This window comes from Nymphaea colorata, unplaced genomic scaffold (genome assembly GCF_008831285.2).
Source record: "Nymphaea colorata isolate Beijing-Zhang1983 unplaced genomic scaffold, ASM883128v2 scaffold0267, whole genome shotgun sequence".
NCBI lineage: Eukaryota > Viridiplantae > Streptophyta > Magnoliopsida > Nymphaeales > Nymphaeaceae > Nymphaea > Nymphaea colorata.
The window spans coordinates 2,317-23,256 of record NW_022204773.1 but is presented as its reverse complement, the minus strand read 5'-3'; the positions used below and the strand labels follow the sequence as shown (position 1 = coordinate 23,256).

At 35.1% G+C, this 20,940-nt stretch overlaps 1 long non-coding RNA gene across 1 annotated transcript; it reads right to left on the bottom strand.

The window, feature by feature from the left end:
* Nucleotides 1-2,303: 2,303 nt before the first annotated feature.
* On the bottom strand, nt 2,304-10,245 carry LOC126409435 (uncharacterized). Its single transcript, XR_007572199.1, has 2 exons — nt 10,164-10,245; nt 2,304-2,736 (listed from the first exon to the last, which is right to left on the bottom strand). It is a non-coding gene; the product is annotated as an uncharacterized LOC126409435 (long non-coding RNA).
* Between the last annotated feature and the right edge of the window lie 10,695 nt (nt 10,246-20,940).

Here is a 20,940-nt window from a genome sequence, read left to right as displayed (position 1 = left end):
TTCATGCTACAAATCAGACCCTCCTTTGTGAAACTTCAACAGTTTTTCTATTTTTCTCGGATTATAGTCTTGTCATCTTCCTGTGTTCTACCATCGAGAAATGATTTTAATACTTTTATCAGTTTCATGCAGCTTAACTTTGCCCCAACTGGACTGTGGAACAAGTCATGCTTACACTTCGCAATATCCCCCCACACCCAAATCCAGAGGCATAAACTTCCTTTTGTTGGTTCACCTAATGAGGGAGAAGGGAAGAAGACAGTCAAAGGAAAAAGTGGGATTGGCCGCATGGTGGCTGCTAGTTTGGTTGTGTTTTCCTTCATATGTTGTTAAGAATGCCTTCGAATCTAAGAGAGGGAGAGAGATTAATGTCTCTCTTTTCCTCTCAACCCTTATTCTTTTAATTTTGAAAATGATTTTTTTATTTAATTGAGGAAAGATATTTTTGGAAAAGGGTGGGCTTCTGACCACACGAGTTAGGTGGGGCCCACATGTGGGTCCCACATATCATTCTAGACCGGATTAGATCCAATTCTCATATTTAAATCGAAATTTGAATTTTGCAATCGGATTTGGATTTCAAATGACATTTATAATTGGATTTGAATTTCAAATGACATTTGTAATTGGATTTAAATTTCAAATCCTAATTTGGACATAGTTTGGACTCGTAATCTGCATTGAGATTCGTGTCATGAATCAAATTCATGATTTGAATCTAAATTGTGTTTAGATTCGAAATTGACTTTGAAATTGCAATTTTTCACAATTCTTTTGTAAAATTTTGACATTGCTTCAATCGATTAGGGTGAAAAAAATTTGGGGTGTTAACACCCTTTTTTTGTTCAACATTGTTTGCAGAAAGGTTATTCATACTTCTAAAAAGGGCATCTGTTGCATCTCATCTTCAACTAATGGAGCTCCATGATTCTACATGATACATGTTGCAGTATGTGGATGACAATTTGCATTGTGGTAGCATGACTCAATAGCAAATGTTCATGGTTTTCTATTTGTTGTGCCTATAGCCAATCAATAGCAAAACAAAGACTTTCGTCATTATTGAGAATGAGGAGCTCACATTTTGTTTCTAGTTGGCTCTTCAACAGTTAGTAAGCGACCTCTCTTTCAATATCATGGATTTCCATTGCAGCTTGGACCCATCACTAAGGCAATGTGGATTCTAAGTCATTCATAAGGTGCAGAAGAAATTGCAACCATGGTAAGGGATCAACTTGTATGTGATTGATTGAGAGTCTAATTTGCCATGTGATTGCCTTGATTCCATCTTTTATGATGGCTGGTAGGATTAACAAGTACCAGCACCCAAATGCTATTAGAACAAACGACTAGCGTTAACCAGCTGTAAGGCTGGAATCGATAGGCCTCCTCCACCGAACAAGATGGTGTTTGTCTTCGTTGAGGGTACCAGACCATAGAAATCTCCTCACAATATCATTATTATTCTTGTCTATGCTTGTGGGCAGCATGTAGACCGACATACAAAAAGATAGAACCATGGCTAGCACATGATTAAGTAGTACTCCTAGGAAAGGATAAATAAGTACCCGTCCATGATCAGAGCTTCTTTTGAATCTTATCTAAAATGGGGTTAGAGGCCACTTTTATGATCTATAAGAGTTGCATAGGCAGCCCTAAATAAGTGAAAGTGAACTCACTTATAGGTCAACTAAAAATTTGCTCAGCCTTCCTCCATAGATTTTGATCTCCATTTATTATAGACAGCTTGCTCTTGTGCTTATTAATCTGAACGCCAATGATAGAAAGCAACTTTGAGAGAGGGTGGGAGAGAGGAAGGGATAGGAACTAAGAGACTCACCTTGCAGACAACTACCATGCCAACTACATTACTCTGTAGCATGGGAGGAAGAGAGATAAATCCAACATTATGTAATAATGACCATCAAAAGGTCATACATTCTTATCACAGATTCGGAAACCTCTCAGATCAAATCTGAGGGAAAAAAGCATAGTATTTGTGTTTAACAATCTAGACTTTTAATTTTAGAATTATAAAAGACTTATTTGATGATAAAACAATTGAAATTCTGACATTTAAATATTAATGTTGGACTTCAACAACCCACAAATTCAGTCTTTCTCTTGCTTGTTAGACAACAAAATCAAACATGAACATGGTAAAGAGAAAATAGTATTTCACTAATATTCACAGACCAAATCATCAACAATAACCAAACTTGGAATCTGCATCTTAATTAAAAGTAGGCAACAAAATCATGCAATCTATTTGCAAAAAAGGAATGGTAAAATGAGCAGAAAAGGGCTCTTCAATGATGAGATTACATTTACCAAAATATTGTTCATTCTATGCATTTAGTTATTTAGTTATAAGAGGACAATGTATAGATAATAAGCATTATAAGTGAGCCTCCTCTTCAAGGTTATTTCAACAGGTAGAGGTAGTGTCATATGAATATGGTGATGGCAACTCCAGAAAAAAAAATTATTATTTTCCTCTTCTAAAATACTATGACAGCAACAAGAAGCATCTTTACAACTAGATGATGCTATGCATGTTGGAGGAAATCGGGGAATGACGAAGTGAGGTAATAGTTCGACAATGGAGAAGATAGGAAAGAGGAGAGTGGTGGTAGGAAAAGAAAAAGGAAGCTACCTTTCTTCCCTTCCATGTCTGTGATTGCTCCTCCTCCATTCCTCTGCTACCCTTTAGTTGATCCCTTTGACCTCCTCCTCCTGACAATTAATAAAGTTAAAGTATCTATTGTTGGAAGTTTGAGAAAAACTAAGTTATGACTAGACCTCCAACTAACATCAACTTGGACATCAGAACTATCATCTTGCTAGTACAACATATATGAAAAATGGTCCTCATAAATATGCATTTCATGAGCAAGGTTTTGAAAGCAGAACAATCCCACAAATCCTCAGGCTTTGAAGGCAGAACAGTCCCACAAAGCTATAGAATTGGAAGGCAATTTTGAGTTCAAATAAACTTTATTTCGAGTATAAACACAAGCAAAACTATAATGGAGAGCACCACTTCTTAACCTACCGGCCACAAATCCCTTTCTCTCTTTCTTCTACTTCAACCGAATGAAAAGAAATTACAACAAATAACAATTTTTGGTATCTAACCAATTTCAAGATAACGAGAATCCAATATTACAATAGCACAGTAATTTTCTGAGAATATGAAAAAAGAAATTCAAATAAATTTGAAGTTAATTGGCAATATATATTCTACATATTGTTCACAAATTGCACAATGTAATCAATCATTCATCTATATTTTGTAGATTAGTATCAGTTCTAAAGATCTCGTTCATCTCCAATTGATGCAAATCTTTTAAGAATTTTCTGGTTTTGCATTAATACATCAACAAAATTTGGATTGGCACACGAGTCTAGGAATAGAGACTAAACAACAAAGAACTAGATTTGGCTATTGCAAATGGGCTATACCATCCAGCTCCATGCTTTCTTGATAATGGCCTTAAATTTACTAAACCAGATAGAATTCAGCATGTAAATTCCAACCAGCATACTTCAAAACTATGTAAACAGTGGAAAACCCTAATAAGAACATAATAGCAAACAACTATGTGGACCTCAAAGTAAATATGTAAATGAAAATTAAAGAGCCTTGATAATCTATGTCACCCACAACACATCCAACCGTCTTAGGCATGCACAAAAGAAAATAAAACTTTGTAATGCACACCAGCCAAACTTGTGGGCATCATATAAACTTGAAAAGAACCAGCGAAGATGCACACTTTTGCATTACACACTTCGCTAGGTGACTAGTGAATTTTCCTACTTTCTACCGAAAGACAAAGTAGAGTTCTACTAGTCAGTGTGTCACATTAGGTTCTTTCAATATCTGACATCTACTAACGTTAATAGATTTAGGCATGAGTACTAGCTCACAAGAGAGAAGCAACTTTGAACTAGTACATATGAAGATCCATTTACTGCAAGAGACAGTTATATAAAAAATCAATTTCTAAAATAACATGTAATATAAGCAAGATTTTTATATGTCTTAGCTTTAAAATGCATGGCCATGAATATTGGCATGAAATAAAGTGTACTATTCCAAACTATCAAATTAATGTTGCAGAAGAAATCTCATGAGTCATGTCTAGCTTCTCATTTGTGCCGTCTCTAGGGGCATAAACTAACATTAAAAGAGTAACCATCTGCTTTTGCTTCTATGTATGCATGGTTATGAGGTAACAAATAGACAATGACAACCTCTTAAAGTGTTTGATAATTGTTTTCTTAATGGTGAAGTAGTAGAGCAAGAACAAGAATTATACCATCTGCCTTTGTTTCTATGTCTGCATGGTATGAGGTAACAAATAGACAATGACCCCTTAAAGGTTTGATAATTGTTTTCTTAATGTTGAAAAAGTAGAGCAAAAATGTCTGATGTTAAGGCAATAGTGTACTAATCTTTCAAGGTACAATTCTAGAGAAATGGTTTAACATCGCCTTCAGGCTTCCAGCAAGATATTTAAAAAACAAGTCTGAGAATGTAATGAATAAATATGGGCAAACTCCAATGAGTTAAGCCATCTAGACAAAAGCAACTCCTAATGGGTCATTTGGATGACACCCTCAAAAACTGGGTTTTTACAAAACTTGGTTTTTTAATGAGTTTTCCAAAACCTGGTTTGCATGTTTGGATGACAAGGCAAAAGCCAGCTTTTCAATTTCATAATCTGGTTTTTGTCATAAAAGAAAAAAACAAGTTTAGTTGAATACTAAATACAGTTATGTTATATATATATATATATATATATATATATATATAATATTATATATATATTATTATAATATATATATATATATTATACTATATATATATTATTCAAATAAAAGGAAAAGAACATTCTAAGATATAATTTTCCAGTGCTACATCTTAACAAATTGGGCACCCTTACACTGTGTCATGCTAAAAGTTATACACAGTTCCAGTATGAGTTAGTGTTTTTGTATGTGTGCCTATTAGTTAAACAGTGTTTAGAAACCTCAGGTGGATAAAGAAAAAGCAATCCTATTTTAGTAGTTAATTGAATAACTGATCATCTCAGCCCATCTTAATCAACATTACTAAATTATACCACCAAAGAGTATTTTATCATATCACAATATATCACAACTAGAAATGTAACATTCATGCAGATACTTAATATCCTTTAGGCTGGTGTTCCCACAAGATATGAACCAGATTCCAATAATTCCCTGCATGCAAGATAAAAAGCAAACCATCAAACCTCAAACAAACCTTAATTTTTGTTGTTCACCTTGTTCAGCAACTGTTCAACTTTGCCTTTAAAATATACACATGCATTAATCTCTTTCTTGCTCTTAAAATATCATCACTAGTTACCACATACTCAGTTTTGGATGAAAAACCTGGGGCAGTCCTGGTTTTCCATCGCCATGTCAAAACAGCATTTTCTGAAAACAGGGTTTGCAAGAAACCTTGTATTATGTCATCCAAACACCCACAAAACTAGGTTTTGGGGTATCAATACAAACAGGCCCTAAGTCTTTTTAACAAAAATATGGACATGTGATGTCATTAGTCAAAGGGATTCACTAGAATAATGCAGTACATTTTTATATGCAGTTTTGAAGCAATAGTTCCTCAAAATTTTGTATGTTATGGTTATAATCTAGGACACTCTGGATTAAGGTCCACATGGGTGTAGTAATAAATCCACATTCTTTACAAACATAATATACTCCCCCATGAAAAACGTGTTAAGTTGAAAACGTCAAAGCTAGATAAGCCACTTTGCATTTGAATTAAACAATTCTTTGGTCCAAAATTACATGAGAATTCCAACTAATTTTTGCTTAACTCTCTATAAAAAATGCTTTTCAGCTTTGGTGTGTGCCAGTATACATCGGCTCTTGTACTATCTTAGTGTCACCATGAGCACCAGATATTTAACCACCACTGCTTTTTTTCTATGGCAGCATAGTCTTTGTGCTAAAAATAGTGCCAGAAAAAAAAAGTTATATGGCATCCCCTAAAGTGCTAGTATTTAGAGCAACAAGTCAATAGCATTTCTGGTATAGCACTTGTAACCATGGTAAGACTTTACATTCTTCTACAAATAATGTTTGCGAACCTCCATTTTCCACAGATTGTAAAACTTTACAACCTCCTTAAACTGTAAACATTAAATGATACAAGATTTTTAATGCAATGCTACTAGATGCCATGGTTTGAGCCTAAAATACCAAAGTGGTGGTGTCAGCTGATAAGCTGTTAATTCTGTAGAAGCTGCAAGTCATGGAGGTCATAATGGCTTCAAAAGAAGACACCGGTACTGGAGATGCACTGAGCCATAAAAATGCCACCATCCCACACATCGGCTTCCTTGTCCTTCTCAACAAATTATGTGAATGGTAAAAATTAGGACAACTACTTTGTGTATGATGCTCACTATCAAAGAGTTAGTAAAAATGGAAACATGTACAAATGTTCACCCATTGCATCAGCAGCAATAAGTAGTTACGAGCAACAACACTTAACCGTGAAGCTTCCTGCCTCGCCATAGCGCAACTTGTCATACAATGGACATGTTTGAAACTAAAGGTAAATCAGGGCTGCAGAAAAGCAATTACCCTCTTAGCAATCTTACATACAAGAGTACTGATGAAGCTTCTCATTTATCACTTGGATTAAATTAAACTATATAAATGCAATTAAGTGTTAAGCATATATTAGTAGCTTCGTACTTTGTGGTGTTATATTTTTTATAGACCCACATGATATTTTTTCAAGATAATTTTGTCCTCATGCAGCAGGTTTCAAACCCTTTTCCCTTTCTTCTAAAAAGTCTTGATGCAGTCTGAGTAGCTAAATCCTACATTATATTTGTAACTATAGTGGGCTGTAAAAGTGGAGAATTGATATCAAAACAGCCATAGTGTAACAAACCTTTTTAGCTAATAACTATGGCATAAGTGATATGAAGATGTCTTGCCTTGAGGTGGGTTCTTGAAGATGGACAATGGTTATCTACACATTCCACCAGAGGTTGAGCTATTGAGGAAAGAAGGGTAAGAGACCTTTGGTTGGCTTTTCTTCCCTTGTATGAGTATTGTCCCATAACTGACTCGTAAGACCTCGCGAGATGGGAGAGGCTTCCCTTGGAAATTAGTTATTTCCCTGCTAGCTATTATCAGATAATAATAGAGAAAATCAACCAATATGATTCTGAAGAGTGGATTCATATATATGTCATGCATTTAAGTAAGAAAACATTGAAATGTGTCTAGAAATGTCACCTTTGCTCACTTGTTTTAATGAACATCCTTCATAACTTTTCTTTATATATATGTCATGCATTTAAGTAAGAAATCATGAATTTTCATTGGACAAAAGAAGTCAGAGAGTCTCCACACATTTTTTTTTATTTCATTCAACACCATTTGAATCAACATCCTATTATTATGTTTACACAAATCTCATTCTACAACAACAAAGAGGAGGTGACCACCTCCTTATATAACACATATGCTTCCAACTTCCTCCTGAAATTGTGCACATAGCGGATATCTAGGCCTTTGCTAGATTGTGTCATTTTTTCACAACATCATAATGTTTTGAAATGTATATTTTTTCTTTATCTCCAATTAGTAAGAGGAACGTACACACTTCACAACTCTTCATTCTCAAACATCTAAAGCCCACCACAATTTCATGCATTTATAAAATTATCTATACCTATTTTCAAAACATTACCATGACTAAAGTAGTTGCAAGCATAATCACCAACTAACCAACTAAGGTCCCTTGCTTCCATCACTACTACAACTGCCTTCTACTGCCAATAGAATTTCCTTGCAAAAAGGATCAGGTAATCTCCTTTTCCTAGATAATCAACCAAGTGAGAACTTTCTTTAAAACCAAAATTCAGCAGGCTAGAGTATAGGCCAGCTGTCCTAGAATCATTTATTGCATTTGAAATTTCAAATACCACAAAGGAAAGCAATTTTACAAAAATTTTATCATTTCACATTAGGAAGTAATAAATCCTTAGTTGTGGCAACTGTGGATGGCACTAATTTAAGCTAGATGATCAATGCTAAAATTCACAAACCAGAAGTAAGAAAATGCTCCAAAATCTTGGATGAAAGTGAGAGCAGAGGGAAAAGAAAAAACATGTTATTGAACAAAAGGAAAAAATGGGAATCTTTGTTTGAGTAAACCATTTGCTCAGCACTCAAGCATTACAAACGTAGAGCAGATGACATGAATGTGGATAAACACACAAAAGAAAACACAAAGTATGGCATGAAAACATAAGATTTAAACAAAAGGGCACTTTTATACACAATGTAGTTTGGATTTCAGATAATAAATGTTTTGGAATGTGGTCAGCATGATAAAAAACTACAATTGGTTGTCTTTACATCTTTCTCAAAAAAAAAAAAGAGCCTACAAAATGTGAAGCTTTTACTATAACAACCCGACTCACTCCTGGTTCGGTGAATCCCAACCTGCCTCCTAGCAGTTTCGGTTCCAACCCTAAAAAGGTTAGGAACCAAAACAATCATCTCATTAATGACCTCCATTTATAAGGCCTTAAAGATCCCTCACTATCTTCAATACAGGACTAAATTTCTGGGGTGTTTACAATCCCACCCCCCTTAAGGCACATGCGTCCGTGCATGTGGGACCCTAGGGTTCGAGTGTTGAAAACTGCTCTGATACCACTGTGACACCCCAACCCACTACTGGGCTCGGGCCCTGGTTCGGCGGATCCCAACCCGCCCCTAGCAGTTTCAGTTCCAACCCAAAAAAGGCTAGAAACTAGGACAATCATCTCATTAATGACCTCCATTTATAAGCCCTTAAAAATCCCTTACAATCTTCAGTATGTGACTAAATTTCTGGGGTGTTACATTTACAACAGACAACATTTTTGGTCCCCAAAAGATCCTATTTATACACTAAACTATTGAAATATAAAAAGCCAAGGTGAATAAATGTTGTCATATCATCACCGTATTAGTAGAGAATAAAAGAATAGAAAACAAAAAGGGAAGAAATTCTTCTTGTTACTTTGGATCAACAATGAACGAATCAATGCATTCTATGTGTTGGGGTATGCTAACCCTAATTCTTTATCTCTTTCCCCATCAACTGAGAACTTGCATTGACAAATTTGTATGCTCTCCCATTAATAAATAACTCCCAAGCAGAAAAACATGATCATCCAAAATAAACTAGCTAGAATGAGTTATACAAACACCCAACTTCCAAAATACACACGAAATCCAAATTAAATGGCATACATAAAAGATCCCGAACCAAAAACAATAAGAAAAATAGGAGAGAGTGAAAGAGAAATGACCAATGGGGTCAGGTCATTAGAGAGACCAGAGGGTTGAGGGGCCAAGACATTGAAAGGATTAGGCTTCACTAGGCAGACATGAGAGCTTCAGGGGTCACGTGAAATGGCTTTCACTTGGTTTTGCACAGAAAAATTTCATTGTTCTCTGACACTCAACAATGGAGCACCAAAGCTCTTGGCATTGGCACTACACAACCTTAACAATTGTTGTAGAGGCTTGAGGTGCTAGGCCATTAAACACTAGAGATGTTACACTGGACCAAACGATCAAAAAGCACCAATCCGCTCAAGCTATGGTGCTTTTGAAGGCTATGGCAAAGGGCTAATAGGCACCCCTCACCTGTAGGACTAGGCACTCCACAACAACCTTGTTGAATTGGTGCATACTAGAGCTGACATATCTTAATGCCAAAGCTATGCTATTTTGTTGTAGTTGACTTCTTGAACCCTAAACTAAGATGAAAGCATAAATTGCCTCACAAGGCACTTAAAAGGTTAAATCGAAACCTCAGAAGCATGAAAATTTGTAGAAGCAGGTAACACAAAAAAATGTGGATGAAAAAAAATGATACCCTAGTATAAAGAAACCAAGAAATGAATATGTGATAGGATCGGGGAAAATAGAGATAGAAAGGTGTTGAGCAGTCACTGACACTGCCAAGACAGTAGCTTGAAAGATAACTTCTGCAGCTCTTTGAAGCAGATGTTGTAGAGGATAATGAAAGACAAACCAATGAAAGTGATGTTGGAATTTTGTTATAATTCAACACTTACTGCCAAGACGAATTTGAGGCAACTGAGGACATTTTAGGTAAGATCAAATTCGCCCACAAGTTCACTATCTTCAAAAATAATTTGCTGCCCATTTCATAAAGCCGATTTCATACCTGAACAAGAGAAACCACAATGACTAAGCTTGTGCATGACATGTAATCCAAAATTTTAAGTAGCAATTGGTTTGTATGACTACCATGTAAACAATTCAATGGCAGCAAAGAAAGATGACATCGATGATGTGGCTTTCTGAACATAGAATTTTGAACAAAAACAAGATCTACATAGTGAAGAGATTCAATGGATTCCAACAACACTTTTTTATTCTCTTCATCTTCAAAACTGGGACACCAAATTGTAGTAACTGCTTCTTTCAGTCCAGACTGATTCCACTTTGAGGAACATTCCTTCAGAAGGGTGATCATGTCTCCAGAGATTCCCTTGTTCAGTAGAAGCCATGGTTTGTATAGTTCACATGTTACCTTCAGCACCTCTAAGATTCTACAAACTTTCTCCAAGGGAGAGAAAATATCTCATGGCTATGCCAATGACAAAATTTATCAATAACAATATCGGCTAACAGATGCAATTAAAACATTGTAAGGACCAACTCCTTGGGACGTTCAAAGCCATTTATCTAAGTTTAAAATAAATCAGAGCTTTCCATTCTCAAGCTCAACAGACTTGACTTACCTTGGGTATCACGAGGATTGCTTTATCCACCTCATTCTCCTGAGCTCTCCTCCAAATGAAAGCTCCATGATGTAGTTCTTTGCTACATGTGAAAATGATCTTAGACCAGACACTTACATAAGCAAACTGCTTGTGGACAGTTGCCAAGGTCATGATACATAGCATTGAGTTGGTATGCTTAAATAGTGCCAATGCCGAACTCAAAGTATATTTTGCCTGATATAACCATCAAGATAGAAATTCATTCAGCAACTTTAAGGTATTCAATAATCTTGGTTTGGCATCACAATAATTGCAAGAATACTTACAATACTGAAATCTGCTGCAATTTTTTCTTTTGGAAAAATGTAAATTATTAGTAACAGAAATACATTCAGCATTAAGTTTCTTTAGATCAACATCATGTCTAGATAAATTCATCTACATAAAAATATGTGCTCCATCTACATATTGTTTGCAGATCTGGCTATGCAGGTAAATGCATATTCTTACTGGCCTCCATCAGCATAATGTATGCAAAACCCTAGCTATACCAGGATCCACATAGCACTAACTTCAATTCTGATTCTTCTTCTACTTCCCACTTCCAGTTCTAGGTACAGCAACTAGAATGGCAAGTTTAAAAATAAAAAATTTTAGGGCATAATCTGTAGGGGTCTGCATAACCCAAAAAACAAAGATAAGTCAAATCTGTAGGGGTCTGCATAACCCAAAAAATCTAGGGCATAATCTAAGAATGTGTTTCAAGACATGATGTTAGCGGAATTCATTCTTCCAATTCTCGTCTAGAGCCAGACCAATAAATTTTCCATGTTAATCAACACAAATACCAACAAGCTTAAACAAAACAGATTATTCTGAAAAGCAGCAATGAACTCCTTGTGTACGTTGATCTTAGATTGTATAGTTTAACTCAGTACCTAGTGCAAAACAGACACCACTTTTTTGGTTCACCAAAGAAGTCTGCTCTTACCTTTGATGTTCTGGCAATAAGCATACACAACGAAAATATTGAACTATAAACCATTTCAACTGAAGGTTGGAAGAAGATTTAACTTTACCAAATGTGTAGAGGTAGCAATATGGTACTGTCACTAAAAAAAGAGAGTAGAAATTGAAACACAAATTCTTAAAAATCATCAAATACCTCTAGCATAAGGGACACTTGCTTCATGTGCATGTGGTCATAGCCAAAGTGAAGAGAGCATTTAAGGTTTTGAAGTTCTTTTAGTTATAACAACAGATTCACAAACACACAAACTACTATCCATTCAGTCATAAGTGCTTCAAGAGTTCGCATGAGTTCAAAAGAATATGAGTTAAACTATTTCTGTACATGTTCATCCAAAGAAACAAAAGTATTAATATGAAAGATTAATGAAAACTGCTATGAAAGTTTATCATTCATCTATTTATACTTGTGTATCAAAAAATTTCCTTCATGATTTGCAACATATGAAAAAAAAATGAAACTTGATGCACCATGTATCTTGGTGCTTCAAAGCCCATTGTGTTGATGATGCAACTGCCAGGACAAAAAAGATAAATAATTTAATTAATATTAAAAGAACATTAGAAAACATGACATATGTAAATTACAAAACATAAATACCACGTTACATGTCACCACCAAAGGAGGTTGCTGGACATGTCTATCCATGAAATAAACCGAGCATGCAACTCATTCATTCTTCCAACTTGACCAGCCAAATTATTCATTTTATCGAGTTGAGAGTCTATTGATGTCAACGTTTGCTTTAATGCATTTACTTCTGCAGTTAACATTGCATTTTTTTTTAACTAGTTCAGATCATGTTGGAGCTGGACCAAACAAAATCTGATGAATGAATCCCTTAAGTCATCTATTTGTACATGACCATCATTTTCATTTCTCAAACTTTTTGATAAGAGTATTATCTTGAGAGGCATCATCCCTGAACCCATTGGAAATGCTGAAATTTTTTCCACAATCCTACCCTATAAAAATGGTGTTTGCATGTGTATGCATTAGTTTGGAATTAACAAACAACACAAACAACAATTTCAAGAACTTACAAGTATTTTACTCGTTTCTGCATTATGATAATCTTGTTTCTTGCTTGTATGAGTCATCACAAAAAATGTCAGCCTATGACGGTTCACTCTCACCCTCTTTCACCTGTACAACAAAAACGTAACACTAATTCATTTACTACGATAAATGACTAAATGCAAGAAGATTTTTTATTAAACTAGATGATAATAAATTTAAAAAACTTTAGAAAGATAACTTCATTGTCCATTACTCACTTTTCCAACACAAAAACAAGCAAAACTCATTGTCCCCATTGTATGAGGGAACTTTTGCTTTGAACGACTGATAGTAATTTCACACTCCGTGCCTGCAATGACAATCACTAGATTTACAACATATACACAATTATTTTTTAAAAAATTCAATATAGCATGTGCCAACCTTTGAACTATGAGGATCAAAATGGCACATTAAGGTCGCCCATTGATTTGCAGGAATGTCACTTGGACAATGGCTTAAATGTTCTATCAATGTTTTTGTAATTTTTATATATTTTTTCATATCTTAGATATCCCATTTCTCTACATTTTTAAGTAAGTCTTTATCACCCAAGGTTTTAGCAATTGATCGATCATGTACTACGTACTTTCAGTGTCATACTTGTCTACATCCAACAAATGATCTGTACAATAGTGCTATGTTAGTAACATCTAAAATTTGAGTACATTTTCAAATAATTGAACTCTTATTTTACCTTAACATGCTGCCAAACATTGTCTTAGTAAGAATCTGGCAATATTTTCCAACCAAAATAGTGTAGTTGTGTCATCTCTGGATCTCATGCCGTCATCCCCATAAATGAACTCAAGTAATGTGCTTTGGTACCAATGGGCTGCCATTTGTTCAATTCTAAATAAAACTTTTCACTGGCCTACAAATGAAGAGTAACCAATGCATAACTATTATCACCCCCAAATTTTTCCAGATGACTGTATTTCATTTTACTCAAACAAGATTCTCAATTATTTCAACCATTTTTACAATGATTAGGATCTAATTTTGAACTCCAACCCCAAGCTGAACTCAAAACAGACTTCTGTATCTATATCAAAATCCAATTCATGACCAGTTGATCCAAAACGGATCCCTAGGCCTATATCTAAGTCCAAATGCAAAATTTAAATCCAAAAATCCAACTTTAGACCAAGATTTGGATCTAAATCCAAGTCCTAGATCTAAAATACATAGCCAAGGCCCGTGACTTAACCCACGAGCGAAGGTAAGCCCAAACTAGGAAATAGGACCCATAAAGTTTGCTATCGGATTCAAATTATATTCAAAACCAAAGTTTGGATCCAAATCAAGAATTTCAACTCAAAATCCAAAGTCGATGCAAAAATAACAAATTTGGATACCATCGAGTGCCATGCGCTCATGGACAGACCTTCCCTTTGTTTTGCATCTCAATTTTGCGCCATAAATTTGCTTGGCGCCTAAACTACCCATCCAATCCTTGATCTGAGCGTTAAACCTCAAGAATGCATTGGCACCCAAACAAACCCAATCCCAATCTAAAATGGGCCCCAAATCACTCAAAATGACTCTAATTATAACAAAAGACTATTTTTCCCTTTAAAATATGGATTTTAAAAAATAATGTTTATGTTTTGCCTATGTGTGTGGACCCCTTTGAGGCCAGGGAGGTGACAGCCATCTCTTATTGGTCCAAAATAAACCACTAATGGGCGGCATTTCACCCTCACACGTGTGCCCAGCACGCTGCTTGGTGCTTGGCCAAGCAACACACCAACCATGCTAGATGTGTTAGCACCAGGCACCAGCGCACCAGGCGCTATCACCTGGCAGTGCAAACACACCCAGCGTGCACCGGGGAGGGCGTGCGCACTGCGTAGGCCCCTTTTGAGTAAAAAACCACCTCCCTTGGGGGCGGTTTTGGTCAGATGGGTGGGCATTAGCCCTGTCCACACCCCAAAAGGGGTGTTTACAGGATTAAGGGCCAATTCCACTTGGTGAAAACCTATTTTAAAAAAATAAAATGATTCAAAAATGTTTAAAATTTGCATGAAAATGTATTTAAGTTCAAAAAATTTAAATTTTGAGTTTTGACTCTAAAACTCTTTATAAATACCCTCACAATCTTCTCTATTGGGCAAGAGCTAACCCTTGGGGAATCTCTAGTGTTTTCTCATTTGAAGACCTAGAGTTTTTCCCCTAGTTCTCTCTTCATTTTTCTCTTCTTCTCTTCTTCTCTTCTTCCTCTTCTCCAACCTTGGGAGCAATTCTCCAACTTCCACTTTCCTAGGAAGCATGAGGAGGCTTCTCGGAGTGACATCTTTATCACCTTGGAGCCCCATTCGAGGAAGCTTTAGGATCATCCGAAGTAGGAGATTTATTTTCTAAAATCATTCTTATTAGAGATATGTAATCAATATTCCAATCCAATCTTTTTCTTTCTTTCTCCCTTCTTCATCTCCCCATGGTCATACAAGATAACATTCAAATATCTTCTTCATATCCAAGAGCTATTCTTGAGTGCATCGAAAGCATAAGAATGTGCAATAAGGTTTCATTCTAGGATTGAAACATATTTCTCTCTTCTCTTGAATGTTGCTTTGTTTTGAGAAGTTCATGCATAGTTGATTGATTTTTTTTTATATATGAATGAAGGGGGAGAATGAGTACTTGGATCGGGATTTTCTTTATTATTATGTTGATTTTTGAGGTTGGGATTTTTCAACCTAGAAAAACCTTTTACGAATGTGTACATGTTAAAATGCATTTTCATGATATTCTTACAACTAACTTTTTCTCTTAATTACCCTATTAGGGATCCCAATGAGAGATTTCTTACGTTGTTCTCCATTTCAACTACTTGGTTTTCTTTTATACCCAATGGTAGGAGGAATAGATTTTCTTATAATAGATGAAATGATTATTGTTTTATGCTCACATATAAAAATAATTTGGAATCATGATTTCAAAGGAATTTTGAAAATAAGAGCTCTCTTCAATGAGGCCTTGAAGACTTATCTTAGGTTCTTGCATGAGTCCAAGTTTCTCTCTGGCCTACCAAGAAAAATTGAAATTAGACATGCTTTAATTACCTTTAGATTTTAATTTTCATAAAATGCGTATGCGTATATACATGTTATATACGTATATATGCATATGAATCTCTCACTTTATCCTCATCTCTCTATGATTCAATGTCTTCCTTTATAAATTTTTATATACATATATATATATATGAGCAAATATGTGCATTGCACTATTCTCTCTTTATAATCTTTTATCTCTCTCTTCAATCAATATCTTCTTTTGCGAACTTTCGAATACATATATATATATATATATATATATATATATATATATATATATATTATATATATATAAGTATGTATATGTATATATATTTCTCTATTTCTCTCTATATTGCAATATTTCTCTCCCTATAATCTTCATCTTCTTCTCTCTTTCTTTAAAATCTTCTTTTCTCTCTCCCTATTCCTCTTGGATTAAAATCTTTTCATTTCTTTTTTCATTCTTTCGAATATTCCTTTCCCAAGATCTAAGATTTTAAATTTTCATTTATGGACTTTACCTAGTCCAAAACTCAAGTAATGACCCAATGTTGCAATCATATTTGATGGTCTACAACCCCATTTCACTTTCAACTTTTTTTTCCTCTTCATGAGAATATCTAGGATGAGTGTGCAAATAAATCTAAATGTGTATGATACCCTTAGATGAATGATATGGTAAGAATAAATAATTTGCTTTCAATCATATAGAGTCAATGCATTCATATATTCTAATTCAATTGTGGAATTTACAAATGATCATAAGCACCTCTCTAAAAGAACTTAAGCACGATGAGGTGGAGTTCTAGCTAGATAGTAACCAAATTAGAGCAAAATCTAACCTACTTAAGTTCTTACTAGTACACTAAATCGACTTCAAAAAGTGATCTTCAAAATACTCACATTATCTTCTAAAGGTTTCTGAATGATATTTGTAAAGATTTCCCAACTGAAAATCTCCCAAATCAAAAATGGTTTATACTCTCAAACGATTTTTCAAAACTTTCTCAAAAATTTGAAACATCAAATCTTTCAACATTTTCTCCAAACACCACACTACATTTAGAATGAAAAAATGTTTAAGCAAAAACAAAATGCATCAAGAATAAGCATAGCCCTTGGATTAGTTACCTCAGGTAAAGGCGCTCAAAATTATCAATCCTCATATTGATGGGTGAATCCCTTTTTTCGACCCTCTGCTTCGAGATGGAGGGTTTCAGAAACCAAAGATAACCCTCTACTTGAGGCAGAGAGTTTACTCTGAAACGCTCTCAGGCGGATGGTTTCACAGTTTAGAGAAAATCCTCTACCTCAAGGCAAAAGGTTTCCTCTAACATGTGCCTCAAGGCAAAGGGTTGAAAGAGTTTATTTGAAACTTTCTCTTCGAGGTGGAGGATTTTTCAGAAAAAACCCTCTGCCTTGAGGCAGAGAGTTTTTGTGTTAAGGTAGCTCACCTTGAGAAAATGTATGTATGTGTGTGTATATATATAAGTTCAAGTCCGACTAATGAGTGAGTTTTCTCAAAATTGGTGATTTTCAATATTTTGTAACTCACTTTCCAGTAACATTTCTCAATTTTTTTTGTTTCCATCAAAATTTTGATTTTAGAAAGTTTTAATTCATGCACAGAGGGTAATCTCTTGAGCAGTATACCAATTTATGATCGAGAGCTTTTCTTTTGTTAGGAACCTCTAAGAATTTCTACTTTGGCTTCATCACTGTGCCATGTCTACATCAAGATATATCTTTATTTACCTGAAAGGAATTTTGAAACCTTCAATATGAGCAATGAGGAAAAGCTCAATGAAGTTGAGAAAGGATATTACATTGACTTTGACAATCAGGCATATGAAAGGGTTCAACAATGGAATAATATGAGAAGAAACCCTCATATTCTATAAGATTCTGAGAGGATATCAAAAAAATAAAAGCACCTAGAAAGGGAGGGACTAGCGGTTTTCTCTACTGTCATTGAGCTGAAGATGATAGAATGAGGTTCCTTTAGACCTACCTCAAAAGTGCTAAAAAGAAAAAGAAAAAAGGGAAGGGAGCACCCAGTGGGAGGGGGGGATTTCTGTACTATCACTGATCTCAAGGTGATGGAATGGGTTTCCACATGGGTGAATTTCTCTACTGTTACTAAGCTGAAGGTGATAGAATGAGTTTCCTCTACGCAAACCTCAAAGTGCTTACTAAAAAAAAAAAACATATGGGGGCACCAAGAGGGAGGATTTCTATACTATCCTTGAGCTGAAGGAGATGGAATGAGCTTCCTCTTTGGGGAATTTCTCTATTGTCACTAATCTGAAGGTGATGGAATGAGCTTTCTCCAAGCAAACCTCAAAAGTGCTAAAAAAAAATGCATCAAGAGGGGGGGAATTTCTCTACTGTCACTAAGCTGAAGGTGATCGAATGGTCTTTCCTTCAAGCAAACCTCATAAGTGCAAAAAGAAGAAGGAAAAAAAGGATACTTGTCAAGAATTATAAAGTTATGGAGGCCAAAATCTCAAGTATCAATTGCAAAAATCTTTTACACATGCGAGATTCCAAGTCAATGTTTACTCTTTTTTTGTGCTTTTCTATGAGGCTGAGAATTACTCCTCTATGTTCATGTCCTATAGATGTAAAGATGTCCCTTCAAGAAGCTTGATATCATTGCCTTGAGGTAGATCTTAACACTCATGAATATTTTGGGTAAAAGAGAATATATCTCCTACACACAAACATGTGCACTCACAAAGCTCAAGTTGAAATTCTTAGAGATTCTGGTAAATAAAGTTGTGATCAAATTGACATATTGCTTAGCTTTTGCTCTTGAAAAAGTGTAAGCAAAGTTCTCAAACAAAATTCATCCCCCCTAGTGTTATTGTTGCATCGAACTATTTTCTCCACAATTAGTCCTTGCTGTCTCACCAAAGTAGGATCTTCTTATTAGAGTATTAAATTATAACATTCATTTAAATCAATGACAACACCTGATGCTTGAAGGGATCCTTGGTGAGAAGCAACCATGTGTTTTCTACTTCAAGCAAAAATGCTTTCTTTGGAGGTTTGAGGGGAATGGAAGAGAGATGGCCAATTAGTTTGGTAGGACATCTTCTCAGTTTAGGAGGTGCAGGAAAGAAATCTTTTTTTTTTTTACTTCCCTTCCTTTTCTTAACTTCTCTTATGGCAGATTGAAATTAGTGGAGTTTGGTTTAGTTTGGAATTAAATTTAGGCGATCGGGTTTGTTGGGAAAGGGAACATTTTCTTGGGTGATTTCTCCATTTTTTGTTTGTGAAGAGTCTACATGGTTTAAGTAGAGGGTTAACTGCCAAAAAACTTCTCAAGTTTAGGCCTCCCTCTCTTTCTCTCCCTTTCTCACTCTCTCTTTTTCTCCATGGTAGTGATTTCCCTCTTCAGGTAAGTATTGTTCTCTTGTCATATTCAATTATTTTTTTTTTTGTAGGAAAGTTTTATCATCTTAATTATTTTTTTGATGTGCATTTATGCTTCTTCACATTACTTGCCATGTTCATCTCTCTTTCTCTCCTTCCAACCAGAAAATCTCTTCTTTTCAGCATATGGGTGCTGGTCTTTAAGGTGGTGAGTATTCTTTGTTATCATGTCCACATATTGTTCAGCTAGTTTGTGTTTCCACTTGTTTAATATTGAGGCAACATTAATTGCTAGGCACTTATTGGTTTCCCTCGAGTGACAATGAAAAAGTAAATATTACAACATGGGATCTAGGTAAATCTAGAATTTATAAACATTTCAAGAAAACCCTAAAAATGGTTTTACACCTCTTAAAAGGTCCAACCATGGGTGGAAACCTAGTCTTCTTTTCAATACTGTTTTTGGATCATCATAAATTTCATTTTGTTCTGTTCTTCTCGGTGGACAAGATTTGTGTGTTTCACAATTCACATACACACATAAAAGATCACGTAATAGTGTTCTAGTGGGCAAAATGCTTTATATGCTCCCTGCTGCCAAGGTGTATGCCTAGCTCTGTCTTCAAACACTGTTTTATGGTGCTCAGGTGAGACCTTCAAGGTACATGCATGCACCATCACAATCATCTCTTTTTTCTGTTTTCACTGTTCATGCTTATCTTACCTTGCTGCCAAGGTTTATGCCTAGCTCTATCCTCAAACACTTGAAGACACTAGTTGTATGCTAAAGTGTATGCCTATATAGGGCCTAGATGAGGTCTTCAAGATAGCAGCACGATCACAATTATCTTTCTTTTGTTTTCTCTGTTCAAACTTATCTTTTCTTTTTTAATTCTAGCGGTGGGGCCTATCAATGTATGCCTTGTGCAATAAAATTAAATTTGGGTTTGATTCTTGGTTTTGTTGTGTGAAAATTAGGCCACAACATTTATTGATTTTTTGAACTTTCAGTTATTTTTGATAGATTTTTAAGCTATTCCATGTTTTTGTTTCTCTCGAACCAAAATTCTGAAAACCAAGCTCAATTCTCTTTTTTTTAATTCAATCTATTACTGAGATTTTTCAATTCTACTTTTCTGAGTGTTTTGTCAAATTTTATAGTTTATATTCTTTTTATACTGAGGAAAATTTCTAGCTAGTGAAGCTCAACCAAACATGAAAAGTTGTGAAGAAAGAGATTAGGAGCATTTTATCATTTCTTTCTATAATTCAATATACGAGTGCATGAAAAAGGACATTTTTAAGTTGAAGACTCATCTAGAAGCCAACATGAGCCATTAATCATGTATCCTGTTTGACATATGGATATATCCGACATTTTGTATGCATTGTATTTTCATACTGAGGAAAATTGCCAGCCAATGAAAACCAAGAGGTTGTGAAGAAAGGATTAGGAGCATTTTATCATTTTTTCCTGTGTATTATTCCTATTGCAGTTGCTTTGCAGGAGGTACTATTGAAATTTCCTGGGAAATGGAAGGAATCTGAATATTTAGGTGGTTATTTATTCCTGTTGGTGGTATTTCTTACT